Source organism: Cynocephalus volans, chromosome X, assembly GCF_027409185.1.
Source record: "Cynocephalus volans isolate mCynVol1 chromosome X, mCynVol1.pri, whole genome shotgun sequence".
NCBI lineage: Eukaryota > Metazoa > Chordata > Mammalia > Dermoptera > Cynocephalidae > Cynocephalus > Cynocephalus volans.
Window position 1 is genome coordinate 150,508,619 of NC_084478.1, and position 22,373 is coordinate 150,530,991.

At 35.0% G+C, this 22,373-nt stretch overlaps 1 pseudogene; it reads left to right on the forward strand.

Annotated features, from left to right (window-relative positions):
* Positions 1-15,182: 15,182 nt before the first annotated feature.
* Positions 15,183-22,373, forward strand: part of LOC134366592 (testis-expressed protein 15-like) — a 50,673-nt pseudogene continuing 43,482 nt past the window's right edge.

A 22,373-nucleotide genomic window follows, 5' to 3' on the forward strand; every position in this document is an offset into this window, starting at 1 on the left:
TACTGAATATAAAGTACCTACAGAGTGCATAGCATGGATCGTAGCTGTTTATGATTGTTAATCAAACTTTTGGTATAAAAGTAGTTATTTAGTGGGTTTTTTTGCATGTGGTTTTCCTTGTGTTTTGTTTTGCTCTATGTAAAAACGCTAGAGCAAGGTCACCTGCTGTGTCACAAGGTTCCTTTCTTATAAGAATGGTGAGCTGACAGTGGGACTCTGAATAACAGATGAGAATGTGCTGAGGGATGAGAAACAGAAAAACTTAATGAGAAAAAACGAATGAAAAAGAGGAAAGAATGGGTGTGAGCAAGAAGGAACTGAGACATGCAGGAAACAGACCCTTCCTTCCCCCAAAATGAAATAGGAATAGAAGGGAGGCAGAAACCAGGGGGGAAAAACTGAATGCAGAGGACAATAAAGAGAGAGCTCTGGGGGGAGCTTCCGACCATGATTCTCTACATGTCTGTGTTTCTTTTTCTTTTTTTGTAGATATTCCTTTGTCACTTTTCATGTATAGACTGAGTCCTGATCATAACTGTATGATGCCAGATACCACTGAAGAGTGGTAAGTGTTTCAAATAATGGCTTTGCTATTGCTATTACGTAGAATACTGTGTTGAACTTTTTCAACTCTCTTTGGGAAAATTCTTCTGCTCTTCAATTGATTTATGCATAATTTTGTAATAAAAATGATACATGAAGATGTAGATATTTTTTCACACATTGGAATACTTTTAAAGTATGTAAATATCTATCCTTGGTAGTAAATATTTATTGGTACCGTCTTAATCCTTTCGGGCTGCTATAATACAATACCAGAAACTGGACAACTCCTAAACAACAGAAATTCATTTCTCACGGTTCTGTAGGCAGGGAAGTCTAAGATCAAGGCACCAGCAGATTCAGTGTCTGGTGAGAGCCTGCCTTCTCAGAGATGGTGCCTTCTGGTTTTGTTCTCACACAGCTGAAGAGACTAGCTAGCTCCCTTAGGCCTCTTTTATAAGAGCACTAGTCCCATTCCTGAAGACTACACCTTCAACGTCTAATCACCTCCTGAAGGCCCAACCTTTTAATACCGTCACATTTACAATTAGGTTTCAATGTAAGAATTTGAGGGGACACAAACTGAGACCATAGCAGGTACTTATTTTATAAAGAACTATACTTTGTGCTAGAGATAGAAAAATGGGTCAGTTATAGTCCAGGGGAGACTATTGACCTACTCATAATTTACCTTATTTTTAGCCTAAGTATTGAACCTTTTAATAACTAATTTGGAAAGTCAGGCCAATATACAAATGCAAGAGAACTTCAGAAAGTTCATGGAAATATTTGTATTATCTTTTAATTCTATTTTTCCACGAACTTTTCAAAGTACCGTTTTATTGCTTAGAACATTGGTGGTACTCAAGGTCTGGAATTGGCTTTTGAACCAATACATAAGCAGGACAAGAAAATTAGTTATTTTGTAGCAAGGTATTTGACATTTTTAAAGAAATGTGGTATTGCCACAATTGGTCACCCACATGTTAATTAAATGGGTTTTAAATGATATTTGGTTTATTCTAAAAATGAAAATCACTCTCAGAGGATGGAAATTGGACCTACTGTTGACATTCAAAAATCAAAAGTACTATAGTCATTGCGAGAAATACTCTAGACAAATTTTCCAAGTAATTTGAAAGTTAGGGGAGGTATCTATGCTGTTTAACTTACAAAGCTGTAAAACTGTTAAGGCATCAACTTGCATACAATATGCAATTTCTTACATATGCCTGTTTGTAGAAGCACAGACAAAATGTAAATAAATAGAGTCCAAAAGTGGTAGGAAGAGGGATAGGTTTACAATTCAATTTTAAGTCTGAAGCACAAATGAGAATAAGACTTAGGAGCAAACAAGCAAACATTTAGTGAGTGGCAGAATCAGGACAAGAAAACCCTTATCTGCTTGCTTTCTGTATAGAATCTTTTCTACTATCTCATAAATCCTTAAGAAAATTTTTTTTTTCAATCGAATTTCATGAAGAATTTGGACAGTGAAAAGTTGGATTAAGTTACAAGAGTAAGACTCTACCCAGGTTATCCTCAGCTCCTTTCAGTAGGTGGGCCTGAGAATTTAGATTCCCCCCACCCCCATGTTTTCACTGGTCGTAATGACCAGTTCTAGACTTTTTTGCATTTGAAGAAAAAATTGCTTTTTCGATCTTAGTAGAATCTTCAAAACAAATCTGAAAGAAACTTTATTTGGTAGCACTCCATATTATATTTATTACATTCACTCTAGGTTCTAAGATTTTATTCTTCTACAATAGTTCAGATTAGTACACTTTTACTATACACTTCTAAGAATTTAGAGAGAGAGAACATTCTAACATGTGAGACTTTCTTTTGAGCATATCTTTCCGAGGAAGTGGTTGATATGGGCACTGATTTTCAGAATCACACAGGTGCTACGTCTCTACATCTTTTAAACCTAAGTAAAACAAGTATCAATAGAAGGGTCATTTTCTTAGGAGTTCTGTTGACTTTTTAAAAAACTTTTAAAATTCCCCTTGTTATTTTCTGTTAGTGAGTCCAGGAAACCCCTGGAATTACTGTGTAGTTATTATAAGCCTTTGTCTCCGAATCACAATAATGCTCTCTAGGGAAATAGTTCTCAACAGATGGCTCAGATTCTCCAAAAGGATTTGGTAATCTCGACATGACTCTTTCTGAAAGATTCTGAGATTTGGCAGTGACAAAGTAAACAGGATAAGTGGGGAACAAAAAATGAAAAATGGTCTGAAAAGTCCTAACATCCATTTTAAATAAAAGTAAGAGCACAATAAAAGTGCTGTTGTGGCTTCCTTGCTATTTTGTTTCCATTTTTCTGTTAATTTATCCTGGAGATAATGGAGATGAACTGTGTATTAGTCCGTTTCTGTTGCTTGTAATGAAACACTTGAAACAGGGTGATTTATAAAGAAAAACGAAATTTATTGCTTACAGTTTCTGAGGCTGGCAAGTCCAAAGTCCTTCTGGTGGTGGCGCCAGTGACCCAGGAGTCTCACGTGGCAAGATGGTGGAAGCAGAGAGAAAAAGAGAGAGAGAGAAAGACAGACTCTCTTCTTCTAAAGCCCTCAGACCCATGCCCCTGACCACCATTGTTAGTCCATTCACTACTGCACGATCCTACAATCCAGTCACCTCCCCGAGGCCACACCTTTCAGTTCTCATAGTAGGATTCCCCACCTTTTGAACAGTCACAGTGGGGGCTAAGTTTCTAATATATGAAACTTGGGGGATGCAATTCAGGCTTCAGTGAGTTTTGGGAGGACATAATTCAATCCACTATGACCTAGAAGCCATTTTTCTATTTAATAACTTCTAGCTTCAATGTGTAAGACTGTGGGCAGTTTTCTAAAAAATGATCATCATTATCCTGCATTTGGTCGTTCCAGATGTTTCTCTCTCTTCCCAAGTTCCAAGTCACCCATACCAAATCTCAAGCTAAAGGACTTGAGAGAGAATGAAGGATTCAACTTCATAAGTCACTACAGTGAAAATGAACTTTGTTTAAGTGTATGTGTTCACAAAGTGCTGTCCTTGAATAGCTTGTACATTTACCTAATGCGGTGTCACATTACAATGGCTTCATAAATGTTGAGTCGAATCTGTAGTCAGTAAGAAAAAGTGATCTGATGTTCAACCAGATGTTCCTGCCTGAATTGACAGACTAATAAAGGTCACCAATATTCTTTAAGTCAAATAAGAGGATTATTAATAGATGGATTTTACTGATGGTAATTTAGCGGCATCTTCTGATCCTTCAACAAGGCTCAGTTTCAAGTTTCCAGTCCATGAAAAATAATATACTGTTTAACTTTACCTCTTCAGTACCCCCATCACCAATTCACCAGACATTATTGACAATCAATTCGTTATTAAGTGGATTTATTATGAGTTATTATGCTATATATTTTTCATATAAGCCTTTTTCCTTCTCATCATACAGATCATAATCCTTTTGACCTTGCTGACTAAAGATCAGTCCAACCTGACCTGTAGGAGATCTAAAAATCCTCTGTCTTAGTGTATTCAGGCTGCCATAACAAAATACCATAAACTGGGTAACTCAAAAGAACAGAAATTTATTTCTCAAATTTCTGAAGACTGGGAAGTACAAGATCAAGGTGCTGGCAGATTCAGTATCTGGTGAGGTAATGCTTCCTAGTTGTTAGATGACTGTCTTTTCACTGTGTCCTCGTGTTGGGAGGGGCGAGGGTCATCTCTAAGGTCTCCTTTGTTTATAAAGGGCACTAACCCCATTCATGAAGACACTTCCTCGAGACCTAATCACCTCTTAAATCCCCCACCTCGCAATAACCTCACATTGGACTTTCCCTTATGTTTTCTTCTAACAGTTTTATAGTTTTAGCTCTTATGCTTTGATCTTTCATCTGTTTTGTGTTAATTTTTATATGGGTTAAAGTAAGGGTCCAACTTCGTTCTTTTGCATGTGGATACCCAGTTTTCCTGGCACTATTTATTGCAGAGACTATCCTTTCTCCCATTGCATGGTCTTGGCACTCTTGTGGGATGTAATTTCACCGTAAGGGTTCATTTTTTGGCAGTTTATTCGATTCCGTTGGTCTAGATGTCTGTCTTAATGCCTGTACCTAGCTCCAAGGAATAAGAGCTTATGCAAATGAGTGAATAAATTAATAAATTACATAGAGAAGTGAAGTATTATTAGCAAAAGATAGCACAAAGAATTGAAAGGATAATCAGACTTATCAGACTTCTGATGTTGAAATTATCAGGTGTAAAATATTTTAAAGGACTGGGGATATCAAATGTGAAGAGTAAGAGAGAGTTTTTAAATAGCCAAATATAGCTCTTAAAAATGAAAATAGTAATAACTGAAATTAAAACTCAATGGACTAGCAGCAGCTTAGACCCAGCAGGAGAGAGAATCAGTGAACTAGACATTAGATGAAAAGTATGATATTTAGGTATGAACAATATGAATGAGGAGTTAAGAAATATGAAGAGTGAAGTAGAGTTTTGAACATAGGTAATTAGAAGTTCTATATTAAGGAAATAGAACAATTCCACAACAATATTTAAAGATAAAGTTGCTGATAATTGCATATAACCATTGATTCTATACCAATCCTTACAACATCATGATAAAAATGGAAAACACCAGAGACAAAGAGAAGATTTTTAAAGCTGCTAGAGAAGAATACTATCCATAAATAAATGATATTTAGATTGTAGGTGATTTCTTAAGGAGAGCAGTGGATGGCAGTAGGTAGTGGAATAATTTCTTCAGACTGCTAAGAGAACATTGCAGTCAATCTAGAATTGTATACCCAGGAAAATTTAACGTGATAAAGCATGTCTACTAAAAAAGTAAATTAAATTAGAAAAGATTTAGAGCATTTCTTTTAAAGTCAGGGACAAGCCTAAGACATCTGCCATTATCAGTTATACTTGACATTAGACTAAGCACAAGAAATAAATGGTATAAGAACTAGAAAGGAAGAAACCAAACTGTGAAGTCATTATTATACTGCCCTTCATTATTCATGGCAGATATGGTTGTTTATGAAGACAAATTATTAGAATATTTTCGTAAGAGCTTAACAAGGTTGCTGGGCAGTCGATATATAGAAATCAGTTTCACTGGAAATCAGTTTGCCTAGTGGTTGAGTTGCTCACTGTGGTGCCACACTGTCTGGTTTTGAATTCCACATTCAGCACTTGTCAGCTATGTGTCCTTGGGAGTATTATTTAACTTCCCTGCACTTCTGTTTTCTAATTGAAAATAAGCGTATCTGACAAGGATATTTTGAGCATTAAATGGATCAATATATGTCTAAAGCACTTAGAAGTGTGTCTGGTACCTTACACAAAAGTGTTGTGTGAATGTGTTAACCGTTTTTATCATCAACATCCATTTAAAAAGATTCCAGTTTTAGTAATGTAATAATTATGAAGTACCTTAGAATAAATACTTTAAAAGATCTGTAAAATCCTTATGGAAAAAAAATATGACTTGAAAAAGCGGAGAAATGTATCGTGTTCACAGATAGGAAGACTAATATAACTGTGTTATTTTTCCCCAAATCAATCACTAATTTCAGTGAAATTTCAATTAAAACCAGAACAAGATTCCTTATTAGATGAGTGCAATTTAAAAATGTATGTGGAAGCATAAAAATGCTATGGAAGAACAAAGATTTTTTTTTCTTTTCTTTTGGTTTTACCCAAACGTATATTGAGGTTTATTATAGTATGGGTGGTGGTGCGGGGATGCAGAAAGACACCAGTGAAACAGAGCTGAGAGCCCATGTATTTCATGCATGTATGAAAAATAGATTTATGTCAGAGATGGCATTACACATAAATAGGAACAGGAAAAAAAAAAAAAGTAAAGTCAGCTGACATCACATGTTGGTGAGAATATGAAGCAATTGGAATTCATACACTGCTTGTGATAGTGTATAATAAAGATTCAGAAGTTAGAAAAACTTTAATTTTTGTGTAGTCTATGGGAGGAAGATGCTATAAAATTAAAAGGCAAAAATATTGCAATACACATCTGTAGATTGAGTCTTTACAAATCATTAACTAAAAGACCATCTTCCCTCCCTGAAGGAAAAAACGTAGAGAAAAAGAGGAACAGGTGATTCACAGAAAAAAATAAAATAGCTCAACCTCACTGTTGATGAAAGAAGTGCAAGTTGGAACCACAGGTTCTACTTTTATTTATCAAGTTTGCAAAAGTTTCAAGTATTAAAAAATAAAATTTTTAAGAGAATATTTTTTCTTATAAGTAAAAATTAATTAAAACAGTAATAAAAGCTAGATAAAGATGAGTTACTAAGAGACTAAGAAAGCCCCACCTGAGTAGCAGCTGTAAAATCAGGATTATGAAGTCAGAGAAGTCTGGCAAAGAGTGTATTATTTCAAGAACAGTTTGCTGAAGAGAATCAAAAGTAGAGAGGCCAAGTAAGCTGTGGGCCAGAAATGTGCTTATGGGAGTAAGAGATTGATGCTGAAATCAGTGATGATTCTGAAGATTGCTGTTTCGGTAGAGTAATGTAGGTGGAAATCAAAGTAGTTTGAGGAGGGGGTCGGGGGTGAGCTAGACAAAGACCAATATGACCCCGGTAAGTTTTTAAATCAAGTTCAAGCCTGTTTAAATGCTGTTGGGTAGAAGTCAGAGAAGCAAAGTGGGCAAGGATGAAATTCAGAATATGCTAGAGATGACTGAGACATGAAGTGTAAGAGAAGGCTCTGAAATGGAGATGATGAGACCTAGTTTATATTTAGTCCCACCTGTTTGATACTTAAGTTGCTTCATCTGTAACAGGGTCAGCAAACTTTTTCTATGAATAACTGCGTAGTAAATATTTTAATCTTTGTGGGCCATAGGGCCTGTGCCACACTTAATCAACTATACTGTTTTTTTTGTTTTGTTTTGTTGGTTGGTTAGCTGGCTAGTCAAAGGATCTCAACCCTTGACCTTGGTGTTATAACACCACGCTCCGACCAACTGAGCTAACAGGCCAGCCTCAGCTATGCTCTTCTAATAGGAAAAGTAGCCAAAGGCAATAGGTAAATGAATGGGTGTGGCTGTGTTCCAGCAAAACTTACTATGGACACTGAAATTTAATTTTTTTATAATTATTTATGTGACATGAAAATTACTTGACTCTTTTCAATCATTTAAAAACGTAAAAACCATTCTTAGCTTGTAGACCCTACAAAAATAAGTAGTGGGCTGGATATGGCCCACAGGATATAGTTTGCCAACTTCAGATGTATAAAATGAAAAGTCGGACAAAAGTATATTTTATCTCTACATTGTATAGTCTTAACTAAGGAATTCATCTTGACTTAATCTGACTAAGTATATATGTAGTTGATCATATATATGATTTATCTTTTTTTTTTTTTATTTTGTGCAGCTGGGTGGTACAGGGATCAAACCTTGCACCTTGGTGTGTTATCAGCACCATGTTCTAACCATCTGAGCCAACCAGCCAGCCACTTGATTTGATTTAACCTTATGCTTATCAGAAGTAATTCTGTGTCTCAACCATTTAGAACTCCGCAGAAGAACTCAGAATTTATGTGTTTGTGACTGAAATTCCAAGAATATTATTTATTCATCAGGAATTCTTTCCCAGGGAAATTACAGGGATGATTTTTGCCATGCCTGCATATCATCATTATAATACTTTAATATTTTAAAATCGAATTTTTTTACTAAAGTATATTTTGAGATGGAAAATCAGTATTTGTCACCAAAAAAAGGTAATTGTAAAAATAAGTGAAACAAAACAGTGCTATTTGCCAGAAGACCTTGAAGCTGATGCAATAATTTCTTTTTGTTAAAAAGGGATATTAACAAGGTTCTAGAGATGTTAAAGGTGAACTAGCAAGATGCCTTACGTGAAAGTTTGAAAGAGAACAGGAAAAAACCTTTCTCACTAATGCTTTGTTATGTCTACCTTGAGTTGCTTCATATTAAGAAACTTTTTCATGACTGATAGCATTTGAGTCTTATTAAGGGAAATCTAGGACTCTCTAAGTTGTTCACTTGAAAAACCAAATTCTGTTATTAAAGACTCTTAGATAGTAATCAGGTAAAAGATTTTGCAGGGTTTTTTTGTTATTCTTGTTTTTATTTATTTTTATTTTTATTTTTTTTAAGTAATCTCTAATCTGTAACCAGTGGTCTCAAATCAGTTAGTACTGAAATTTCTAAATATTAATAATAGTCTTAGGAAACTCAGTTTAAATGTTCTCTTAAACAGACCTTGGGAGGATTAAGTCTTTACACTGGCTATTTGAAAGAAGGGGTTTATTTCCTTTTCCACTAACTTGTCTTTGAAAGACGTCTTACCCTTCCTAATGCACGCAGAGGAAATGCACTGTGGAGGAAAGTAGTGACTTGCCCAAGGTTGCATTGTTGGTTAATTTTAGAGCTAGAATTAGAACCAAAATCAGTTGGCTTGTAACCTATTGATCTTTACAATACTGTGCTTCTTGACAAACTCTATAAAGTTGGTTCCATAGCACAGGCTTCAGGATTACATTAACAGGTAATTGTTTGCGGTTGTTGTGTACCAGGTTATGCAACTATATGACATGTAGATATTATTATTAGCCTCAGAGAAGTTAGTCATTTTACTCATATTAGCATTGTTAATTCATGGCAGAAGCTAAATTTGACCCATTATGACATATTGCCTTTCAAAATAACATCCGTTTTTAATCGGTCTAGTATTAGGGTCTTGGCTTCCTTTTAGGAACTGAGACTCACTCTCATTGATTCTTAGATATTCCCAAGCCCAAAGAACCCAGTTTCCCTGTTAGATTGTAGCTCCTTTATATCTTTTGTTTCTTGTCTTCTGACCTGATGAGCACGTGCAGTACACTGTTAAAAGGAAAATGTAATAGAGGGTATCCTCATTTTATTCTTAATGTTAAGAGAGTACTTCTGACATTGACCAATTTGATGTAAATGTTTCTGTCTATTCCCATTTGGTACGATGTTTTTTCATGTTTACATTTATTTTACATTTATTTGTACATATTTGTGGAGTACAGTGTGTTTCAATACATTCATATGCTGTACATTGGTGCACTTAGGGTAGATAGCACAGTTTCATACCCGTTAATCCACTACTTCCCTGCTCCCCGCCAACCCCCTAACCTCTGGTAACCATTATTGTGCTCTCTACTTCTATGAGAACCACTTTTTTTGTTGTTTTTCAGATTCCTCATATGAGTGATATCTTATGCAGTATTTTTCTTTCTGTGCCTGCCTTCACTTACCGTGATGATCTCCAGTTCCATCCATGTTGCTGCAAATGACAGGATTCCATTTTTTTTTTTACAGCTGAATAGTATTCTATTCTGTATATATGCCTTAGTTTTGTAATCCACTCATTTGCTGATGGGCATTTAGGTTGATTCCATCTCTTGGTAATTGTGAACAGTGTTGAAATGAACATGGAGTGTAGATGTCTCTTTGATATATTGTTTTCATTTCCTTTGGATATGCACCCAGTAATGGGATGGCTGGGTCGTAAAGTAGATATATGTGTAGTTCTCTGAGGAACCTCTATACTATTTCCACAATGGCTGTATCAGTTTACATTCCCACCAGCAATATAGGAGAGTTCCCTTTTTCTCTGCATCCTCACCAGCATTTGTGTCTTCTGTCTTTTTGATAATAGCCACTCTAACCAGAGTGAGACGATCTCATTGTGGTTTTAATTTGCATCTCCCTGATAATTAGATGAGCATTTTTTTGTGTGTGCCTGTTGGCCATTTGTTTGTCTTCTTTTGAAAAATGTCTGTCTAGGTCCATTGCCCGTTTTTTAAATTAGCTTATTTTGTTTTTTGCTGTTGAGTTGTTTGAGTTCATTGCATATTGTGGATATTAGCCCCTTGTCTGATGTGTAGTTTGCAAATACTTTCTCCCATTCTATAGGTTGTCTCTTCACTTTGTGATTGTATCCTTTGCTGTGCAGAAGCTTTTTTTTCTTTGATGAAGTCCCAATTGTCTATTTTTGCTTTAGTTGTCAGTGTCTTGTTCAGAAAAGTGCTGCCCACTCCCATTTCGTATAACATTTCCCCTGTGTTTTCTTCTAGTAGTTTCATAGTTTAAGGTCTTAGATTTAGGTCTTTACTCTATTTTGAGTTGATTTTTGTATATGGTGAGAGATGGGACTCTTGTTTCAGTCTTCTGCATGTGGATATCTAGTTTTCCTAACACCATTTTTTGAAGAGTCTGTCTTTTTCCCAGTGTATATTTTTGGCACCTTTGTCAAAAATCAGTTGTCTGTAAATGTGCGGGTTTATTTCTGGGCTCTCTGTTCTATTCCATTAGTCAGATTGTCTGTTCTGTTTTTATGCCAGTACAATGCTGTTTTGGTTACTAGAGCTTTATAGTACATTTTGAAGTTAGGTAGTGTGATGCCTCCTACTTTGTTCCTTTGTCTAAGCTTGTGCTTAGTATACCACGTCTTTAGTAGTTCCACGCAGATTTTAAGTTTTTTTCTATTATTGTGAAGAATGCCATCAGTACTTTGATAGGGATTGCATTGAATGTGTACACAGTGGGTAATTTGGACATGTTGATTATATTAATTCTTCCAAATGATGAACAGGGAATGTCTTTCCATTTATTTGTGTCATCTTCAATTCTTTCACCAAAGTTTTATAGTTTTCTTTGTAGAGGTCTTTCACCTCATTGGATAAATTTACCCCAAGGTATTTCTTTTTTTATAGCTGTTGTGAATTGGATTAATTTCTTGCTTTCTTTAGATATTTCATCATTGGCATATAGAAACACTATTGACTTTTGTGTGTTGATTTTGTATCTTGCTACTTTATTGAATTCACTAGTAATTTTTTGGTGGAATCTTTAGGGATTTCTATGTATATGATTTTGTCATCTATGAATAGCTATAGTTTGACTTCCTCCTTTCCTACCTGGATGCCATTTATTTCTTTTTCTTGCTTTATTGTACTGGCTAGAACTTCCAGTACTATGTTGAATAACAGTGGGGAATGTGGGCATCCTTGTCTTGTTCCAAATCTTAGAGGAAAAGCCTTCAATTTGGGGACATTCAGTATGATATTATCTGTGGGTTTGTCATATATGGCTTTTATTGTGTTGAGGTACATTCTTTCCATATGTAATTTGTGGAGTGTTTTTGTTCTGAAGTGGTGTTGGAGTCTATCCAATGCTTTTTCTACATCTATTGAAATGATCATACAGTTTTTTTTCTTCATTTTGTTGATGTGGTATTGATTTGTGTATGTTGAACCATCCTTGCATCCCTGGGATGAATCCCACTTGATCATGATGAATGATCTTTTTAATGTGTTGTTCGTTCACTAGAATTTTGTTGAGGATTTTTGCATCTGTGTTCATTAGGTATATTGGTCTGTAGCTATCTTTTTTTGTTGTGTCTTTTTCTGGTTTTGGCATAAAAGTAATTCTGGACATGTAGAATGACTTTGGAAGTACTCCCTTCTCTTCAGTTTTTCAAAAGAGTTTGAGAACAATTGGTATTAGTTCTTCTTTAAATGTTTGGCAGAATTTGACAGTAAAGCCGTGTGATCCCTGGGTTTTCTTTGTTGGGAGGATTTTTATAACTATTTCTGTCTCATTCATAATTGGTCTGTTTAGGTTTTCAAATGCGTCATGATTCAACTTTGGTAAGTTGTGTGTGTCCAGGACTTTATCCGTTTCTCTCAGGTTTTCCAGTTTGTTCACATATAGATGTTTGTAATCGTCTCTTAGGATCTTTGTATTTCTGTGGTATCAGTTGTAATGGTTTCTTTTTCATTTCTGGTTTTGTCTGTCTTCTCTTTTTCTTCATTATCCTAACTAAAGGTTTGTTGATTTTGTTTATCTTTCCAAAAATCAATTCTGTTTTTCTTTTTTGACTGCTGGCCAGTTTTACGATTTGAAACATTGACCTTGGTGTTATCAGCACAGTGCTCTACCAAGTGAGCTAACCAGCCAACTCCAAAAAACCAGTTCTTGCTAAGACCTTTTTAAAATTCACGAATGAATTTTGAATTCAACTATAGATGCTTTTTCCAGATCTATTGAGATAATCACTTGATTTTTCTCCTTTAATCAGGTTACGTAGTAAATGAAATGTACATATTTCCTATTGGTCAGTCACTCTTGCATTTCCGAGGTGAACTCAGCGTATTTGTGATATGTTATCTTTATTTTCTTTTAGAATCAATTTGTAGCTACCGATTTAGTGTCTTCTTAATAATAATAGGATTATTCATTCTTTTTATTTATTCTAAGTTATATTTTTCCAAGAATTTATTATTTTCTGTAAACTTTAAATATATAGGTATGAAATTCTTCATAATACACACTCTTAAAACCTATATACATAGATGTTTTAATTATTGCAAAATCCTTCTGTTTTTGATTCGTTAGTTGTTTAGTTCATCGTTTCTTTTGAGTATCTGTTTAGGACCTCCTGGGTGCATTGCACTGTTCATTAACAGTTCCTAAATTTTTTAGGAATTTTTTGGTCTACTCTCTATTGCTCACATAGAATAGCCTTGCCATGAATCCTTCGGATTCAAACTTTCTGATTTTATTTCTACATAGATATAAATAAACAAAATATGTAAACATGTATATAATGGCTGATAAGACAATTGTAATATAAAACATGACACATTTTTGCATATGTATGTAAAAGTAAATAATATAAATGTAATGGTTATGGGTATGTGATATGTGAGCATAAAGAAATGTATGAATTTGTTATCACTTTAGCATGGGTGATTTGTTTGGGTTGAAGTTAAAGGCATATTATTCAATGTTGGAAAAGTAATTGAAAAATTACTTGGTGTGATTTATTTAATAGAGGATATTGAATAGCATTGTACCCTGAATATTAATCTTTCATCAATTTTAAACTTAGCTTTTTGTGGCAATGTAATGTCCTAAGCATTTAGGAAAGAAATCAGTGAATTTCAGAAGTCTTTCATGTATTAGTAAATCCTACTAGAGAAACATTTTGTAAGAAACCGTATAGCTAAAATCATCCAGCTTTCTTGAATATATAACTTAACTGTAGTGAAAAACAGTATTGAGGATTTCTCAGCACTTGTCTCTTAAGTAAATATATTCAACTGATTGTTCCATACATTTATGTGCTGTTGATATAGATCAAGACAAATTGAAGAGTTTTTCTGTAATTTAAGTCATCCTAAATAAATAATTCTCCCTTCTCCCCCTTACTAAACTGCCAGGGAACATGGCAGTCTTGACAGCTATCTCTGGAGCTGGTATATCTTCAGGGTATTCTTTTTAGAAGGCAACACCTCACTAGTGTCTGTCAATGTGGCTGGATGAGAGAAGGACTGAATTTCTTTTCATCTTTCTAGAGGTCTCTGTCCATTCCCTACTCTGATCCATGTTTGATTGGGAGATGCAAGAGCTCCTTTCATAAAGGGCAGAGGAGGAGTGGGGATTGGGAGGGAATCCTTTATTGAACCTCCTATAGAATCTTATTCTTTATGATCCCTCTGTAGAATTTTGCCATCTCTTAATTTGGATTGTGACCTAATGCTTGAACTAAGCAGTTGATACGTATCAGGAGGCCCATGAACCATATTATGAAATGGTATGTAAAATGCCTCCTTACCTAGATTTCTCTGCATAAGCACCATAGCATTCCTTTGATATCCAGTTTGAATTCTATTGGAGAGGCTAAGAGTCAGTGTTTGTATGTGTATGGGGAGAGGTAAGTTGCAGGTTGGAGATAGAGAAAATGGAGGAAGGGAGAACAAGGAAGGGGAGTAATATCTTTGTTACTACTAGGATAACAGTATATGATGTTGTCTTAGGCATTTGTAGAATGATACTATGGAAAAATAGCCAGTGAACTACAGTTGACCATCAGCTGTAGGGTAGTCAGGCAATAGTTGGTTTACAGCTTTCATAAATTTCTCCTAATGCCAGAGATTCTGATTTAAAGAGAATATCATTCTAGTCACAGAAACATACAGGAAAAATACTTTAAAAAAATAGAGTATTTGCAAGAAATTTACCAAATATTTATAAAAATTGCTATTTCTCAAAGTATTTAAGCTTTTCAGGGACACAGAGGCTTTCGTTACCCAATTACAATTACAGCTTGAGTAATTAACTAATCTGAAAAACAGAAATCCAAAATGGTCCAAATTTTGAAACTTTTTGAACACCAACATATGCTGCACAAAGGAAATGTTCACTGGAGCATTTTGGATTTTCGGACTGGGGATGCTGAACTGGTAAGTATTATGCAAATATTCCAAAATCTGAAAAAATTCAAAATCTAAAACACTGTGGTCCCAAGCATTTTGGAAAGGGGATATTCAACCTTTACATAACGTACAAGGAAAACGTGTGTTAGAAACTAAAAAGTAAATACTTCTAATATTGTATAAAAACCAAAGTGAATTCATTTTCTTTTTTGGATAACCTGGCAAGTTGAAATTGAAAACTGTTGACAGTATGACCAAGTATATGTCTTAATTCAATTCCGTTTCAGAACATTCAAACAATTTTATTACCAACGTCTTTAATGTATTTACCGAGCTTTTGCTCAATAACTCTGCGTTGATTTTAGGCCACCAACAAAATGGAAATGAAAGAGATTGCCAAACACAAGACACTGTGGAAAATGAGCTCAACCAGTGAACCTTTATTTTTTACTGGTGTAGAAGTCAATCATTTGAAGAAATTCACCATTCCCAAGATCAGGAGGACAGCTGGAAAAGGTAATGTTTCTATAGAAGATGGGATTTTTTCATAGCTAATACTGTATTTCTCTGTTTTTTACTTTATGTTCATCTTCTGTTTTGACTCTATAATATATAAAATTATGTTAAGTCTGGTCTTTGATTCCTTAAACTCACATGTTCTTCTGGATCTTCACAAAATGTGATAGATACATGTCTACTATTTCTTCCACTAAGTAAATCTAAAAACCGTGGACATTATATATTAAACAAATATAAGCAGACTTTCCTTGGTGGAAAGATGATAACAGACCGGCCAGGGACCATGACATAGCAGTAAGTTCCCTGTGTTTACTTTTTGATTCTTACATAACTCAGATTGGATGCCCACAACCCAGAAATGTCAACTGACACAGACCCCCATCCACCCCCAAAATCCCCAACAAAAGCCTGTTCTCTCTTGCCAAAGGACTGAGCAAGGAGCAGCCTAGAAATATAGAAAGGTATTTTACATTAAACACCCTACTCCTGCATAACACCACGAGGCGGGGGACCATTGCCCTTGCACTTTTGTCAGCAAAGGCTAAGTGGAGAGCAGAGACTTGCACCTGTGCCTCTCCCCTTTCCCACTGGGGTGGTGTCAGAGGAGGCCAAGTGAAGAACCTGGACTCAGACCCATACCCAGCAGGAGCAAAGTATTCCTCTTTCTCCCTGTGGTGCCAGTGGTGATCAAGTAAGGAGCCAAGACTTTTACTACCACAGAGCAGTAACGTGTTCCCCTCTTTGCCATCCCCTCTTCCTGCAGTGCGAGTGGATTTCCACCTCTGCTCTTTACTGATGAATTGACCCTTCCCACTATGGTTAACGTCAGTGCACACGAAGTGGAGAGCCTTAGCTTCTACCAAACTCATCAAAAACAAATTATCTGTCCCCTACCACAATATCAGTGGAGGCTTAATTGAGAGTTTGGACTTCCATCCCTTTTCAGGGGTGACAAGTTACAACCCCCCAGGGTGTCAATGGAGGCCCTGTGGAGAGCCAGGACTTCAACCCTGCCTAGTGGTAGTGTCCTTCCTTCCCGGACAGCAGTTTCCCCTGCCAGCATGGTATTAGTAAAGGCTTGCTAAAATTCAAGATTATATACAATCCAGTCTCATCACAATATCCTGACTGGATAGGATAGAATAAAAATTACTCATCTTACCACCACCGAGGAAAATCTCAACCTGAATGGGAAATGATATTCAACAGATGCCAACATAGAGATGACACAGGTGTTAGAATTATTTGACAAGGCTTTTAAAGTAGCCATCATAAAGATGTCTGAACAAGCAATTAAAGACACTTAAAATAAACAAAAAAAAATAGAAGATTTAGACCTGAAAATTACAGTAATCCAAATAAAAATTCAGTGAGGCAAAAACTGATAGAACTACAAAAAGGAGTAGATGAATCCACTGTTATAGTTGGAGACTGCAACACCCCTTTGCTAGAAATGGACATATCCAGCAGACAGAAAATCAGTTAGGGCATAGTTGAACTCATCACCACCATCAATCAACTGGATATAATGAACATCTGTAGACTATGCCATCTAACAATTAGCATAGTACACATTTTTCTCAAGCTCACATGAAACATGCACCAAGATAGATCACATCTGGTCCATAAAACACACATTAAGATATTTGAAATAATAGAATTCATACAATGTCTGCTCTCAAATCACAATGGAATTGAGCTAGAAATCAATAACAGAGAGATAGCTGGAAAATCCAAACTATTTGGAGATTAAAGAACACACTTCTTATATAACACATAAATCAAAGAAGCAATCTCAAGATAAATTTAATAGTACCATGAACCGAATGAAAATGAAAACACAAAATTTGTGGGATCCAGCAAAGAAGTGCTAGGAGGAAGTTTACAGCACTGAAATAAGAAAAGATCTAAAATTAATAATTTAAGTTTCCAGCTTAGGAAATTAGAAAAAGAAGAGCAAATTAAATCCCAAGCAATCAGAAAAAAAGAAATAATAAAAATTTGGGCAGAAATCAATGAAATTGAAAACAAGAAATTAATAGAAAAAATCAACAAAACCAAAATCTGACTTTTTTTGTAAAGATCAATAAAATTGACAAGCTTTTAGCCAGGATGACTAAGAAAAAACAGGAGACAAATTACTAATATTAGAAATGAAAAGAAGGGACATCACTACAGATCCCATGGTCATTAAAAGGATAAGGAATACTATGGACAACCTTATGCCTACAGATTTGATCACCTGGATGAAATGCACAAATTCCTTGAAAGACACAATGGACCAAAAGTCCCACAAGAAGAAATAGACAATCTCAGTAGGCCTATATCAGAGAAATTGAATCAATAATTAATAACCTTCCAAAACAGAAAGCACCAGACCCCTTATTGATTTGGTGAATGCTACCAAACATCTAAGAAAGAATACCAGTTCTCTACAATCTGTTTCAGAAGGTAGAAGCAGAGGGAGTACTTCATAATTCATTCTAAGCCACTGTTACCCTAATACCAAAAAAGGCAAAGACATTATGAGAAAATAAACTACAGATCAGTATCTTTCATAAACATAGATGCAGACATCTTCAATAAAATATTAGCAAATCAAATCCAACAATGTGTAAAAAGAATTTTACACACTGCTACTATACTAGTCCATTTCTGTTGCTTATATCAGAATATCTGGAACTAGGTAATTTATATCGAAAAGAAATGTATTTATTACAGTTTGGAGGCTGGAAAGTCCAAGGTCCAGGGAACACATCTGATGAGATTGTTTTTTTTTGTGGGGACTCTCCAATTCAACGCAGAGTATCACATGGTGAGAACAGGCTGAGTAAGAGAGAGCTAATCTCCTCACTTGCTCTCCTTTTAAAGCCATCAGAACCATGCTCATTACTCCATGAATGGATTGGCCCATTTGCAAGGGAATAGTCCTTTCAAACTAAACCCTTCTTCAAGGCCTCAACTTTCAAATGCCATAATCAGATTTCCCACCCTCTTAGCACTATCACAAAGGGGGTTTATGTTTCCAATACATTAACTTTTGTGGGGCACACTTAACCCAAAGCAACTATCAAGTGGTATTTATCCCAGGGCTGGCTCAACATTTGAAAATCAATTAATGTAATCTATCATATCAACAGAATAAAGAAGAAAAATTATATTATCATGTCAATGGATGTAGAAAAAAACATTTGACAAAATCCAGCACCTGTTCATGATAAAAACTCTCAGTACACTAGAAATAGAGTGGAATTTCCTCAACTTCATAAAAAATATGTACGAAAAGCCCACAGCTAACTTCATATTTAACAGTGAGAAACTCAAAGATGGCACTAAGATCAAGGCAAGGATGTTCCCTCTCACCACTCCTTTTCAAAATCATACTGCAAGTCCTAGTTAATGCTGTAAGACAAGGAAGCAAAAAGTATACAGATGGGGAAGGAGGAAATAAAACTGTCCTTGTTCATAGATAACATGATTGTCTATGTGGAAAATCCAAAAGAATTGACCAAAAAAATCTCCTGGAGCTCATAAGCGATTATGGCAGTTACAGGATACAAGGTTAATACACAGAAGTCAGTTGTTTTTCTATATACCAGCAATGAACAAGTAGAATTTGAAAGTAAAAGCACAATACCATTTCCATTAGCACCAAAAAATGAAATACTGATGTTCAAATAGAACAAAATACGTGTAATATCTATATGAGGAAATCTATAGAACTCTGATGAAAGAAATCAAAGAAAATCCAAATGGAGAGAGGTTCCATGTTCATGAAGAGGAAGACCCAATATTGTCAAGATGTCAGTTTTTCTCTAGTTGATTTATAGATTCATTGAAATCCCACTCAGAATCCTAGTAAGTTATTTTGTGGACATCAACAAACTGATCCTAAAATCTTGCTATTCTTTTTCTGGTTTCTTAGAGTGGAAGGTTAGGTTACTGACCTGAAACAATTCTACTTTGCTAATGTAAGCTTTTAGTGCTATAAATTGCCTTTTTGACAATGTATTAACTGTATTCCTCAAATTTTGATGCATTGCACTTTCATTTTTATTCAGTTCATGTATTTGTTTCCCTAGAAATCCCATAAATATTTAAAAATGTGGTGTTTACTTTCCAAGTGTTTGGAGATTTACCTGTATTTCTCTTATTAATTTCTATTTTGTGTATGGACAGAGAACACATCCTGTCTATTTCCAATTCCTTTTAACATCCTGAGATGTGTGTCATGGCCCAAGATATTGTCTGTCTTGATGAGTGTTACATGGGTGCTTGAAGGGAGGTCTATTCTACTGTTGTTGCATACAGTAATCAATGAATGTCAATTAGATCCTGATGGTTGACAGTGTTAAATTCTTCTGTATCCCTGCTGATTTTCTGTCTAGTAGTTCTATCAAGTGTTTCGAGAGGAGTGTAAAGTCTCCAACAATAATTCTGAATTTGTCCATTTCTCCTTTCAGTTCTATCAGTTTTGCTTCATGTATGTTGAAGCTCTGTAGTCTGGTGTATACACATTTAAAATTGCTGTTTATTCTTGGTGTACTGACATTTTCATCCTTATGTAACATCTCCCTTTGCGCCTGGAAATGTTCTTTCTTCTGAAGTCTACTTTATCCATTATTAATATAGTCACTCCTGTTTTTATTTGATTGTTTGCATGACCTATCCTTTTCCATATGTTGACATTCCACCAACCTATATCACTGTATTTGAAGTCTGTTTGTCAACAGTATGTAGTTGTGTCATCTTTGTAATCCATTTTGTCAGCCTCTATCTTTTAATTGGTATATTTAGGTCATTTACATTTTTAAATTTATTTTTTAATTGGCATGTATTGATTATACATATTTATCAGGTACAGTTACACTTTAATACATGTATACAATGTGTAATAACCAAATTAGGGTAATTAGCATATTCATCATCACAAGAATTTATCATTTGAGCTCCTCTCTTCCAGCCATTTGAGAGCATATGGTAGATTATTGCTAATTATAGATGCTTAGCACTGCTGCACAACACTGGAACTTATTTTTCCTATCTAGCCATATAGATCATTTACATTTAATATAAGTAAAAATATGTTAGGGCTTAATCCAGCAATTTCTTTATTTTCTGTTTTTCACTCTGTTCAATTTTCTATTCATTTTTCCTGCCTTCTTGTGGGTTACTTGAACATCTTTAAAGTTTCATTTTGACTTACCTATACTGTTTATAAAAGTTTAATTGAGATAATTATAAATGAAAGAAAATCAAAGGAGCAAAAAAAGAAAAAAAAACTGCTTGAAAATATTGATAAAATTAACAAACCTCTAGCAAGGATGACATAGAAAAAAAGATGAAAGTCACAAATTACCACTATTAAGAATGAGATGGATTTTCACTCTGAGCCCATGGACTTTGAAAGAATAATAAGAGAATATTATGAGTAAATCTACATACAAACTTAAAACAACTTAGATGGAATGGATGTTTGTCAAAAAGTACAGACTACTAGGGCTGGCCCATGGCTCACTTAGGGGAGTGTGGTGCTGGTAACACCAAGGCCATGGGGTCGGATCCCTATGTATAAGGATGGCTGGTTACCTAACTTGGGAGAGTGTGGTGCTGACAATACCAAGTCAAGGGTTAAGATCCCCTTACCAGTCATCTTTAAAAAAAAAAAAGTACAAACTACCAAAAATCTCCCAAAACTGAATAGATCATTTAAATAGCCTTCAAACTTTTAAAGAAATTTAATCCACTGTTGAAAAAGAAATCTCCAAGCCCGCATGGTTTCAAGGGATAATTCTACTAAACATTTAAATAATATAAATTCTACACAATCTCTTCCAGAAAATAGAAGTGGAGAGAGTAATTTGGTGAAGTAAGTATTACTCTGGTTCCAAAACCAGGCATACATAATTTTCTTTTAAAAAGGAAAACCATAGACCAATGTTTATCATGATCATTAATGCAGATATTCTAACCAAATTCTAAGCAAATCAAGTTCAGCCATATGTAAAATGAATTACACACTACAAACTGCTAGTACATGTCTCTTTCTCTGTGCTTATTCAACATAATACTGGAAATTCTACACAAAAATTACGGTAATTAAATGCATACAGTTTGGAAAAGAACAAATAAAATTTTCCCTATTTGAAGTAAGCATGATGGTCTGCATAGAAGATCCGAAGGAGTCTACAAAAAAAGAAAAGAAAAACCCATAACTAGTAAGTTCAGCAAGGTCATTGGAATACAAGATTAAAATACAGAAAATCAATTTTATTTCTGTATACTAGCAAGGAACACGTGGAAATCCAAATGAAAAAACAATAGCTCAAAAAATGAAATAGGAGGTATAAATTTAAGAACACCTACAGGATTTTATGTGTTAAACTACAAAACACTGATGGAAAACAATCAAAGAAAATCTAAATAAATGTACTGTGTTCGTGGATTAGAAGACTCAACATAATAAAGATGTCAGTTCGTCATAAATTTATCAGTAGGTTCATTGCAGTTTCTATCGAAATTCCAGCAAGACGTTTTGTAAATAGATAAGCTTATTCTGCCATTTACACGGGAAGGCAAAGAGAATAGTATAGCTTAAAACAATTCTGAAATTTAAAAAAGTGTGTGGAATTAGTCTACCCAGTATTAAGCCTTAATATATAGCTACAATAATTAGACACTTTGTTATTGACAAATAGATTACTGGAACAAGATAGAAATTTCCAGAAATCAATCCCTGCCAATATGTTCAATTGATAGGCTTTCGATTGATTTTTAACAAAGGTACATTCAGTGGAGGAAAGGTAGTCTTCATCAGATGTTGCTAGGGTAACATAGACATTCATAGACAAAAACATGAACTTTATCCTAACCTCACACAAAACATAATTCAGCGTGAATCCCGGATTTTAATGTAAAATGTAGGGCTGGCCAGCTAGCTCACTCAGTTAAATTGGGTGCTGGGTCATGGGTTCGGCCACCCATATTGGCCAGCCACCAAAAAATAAATAAATGTAAAGTGTGAAGCTATAAAACCTTCAGAAGATAAC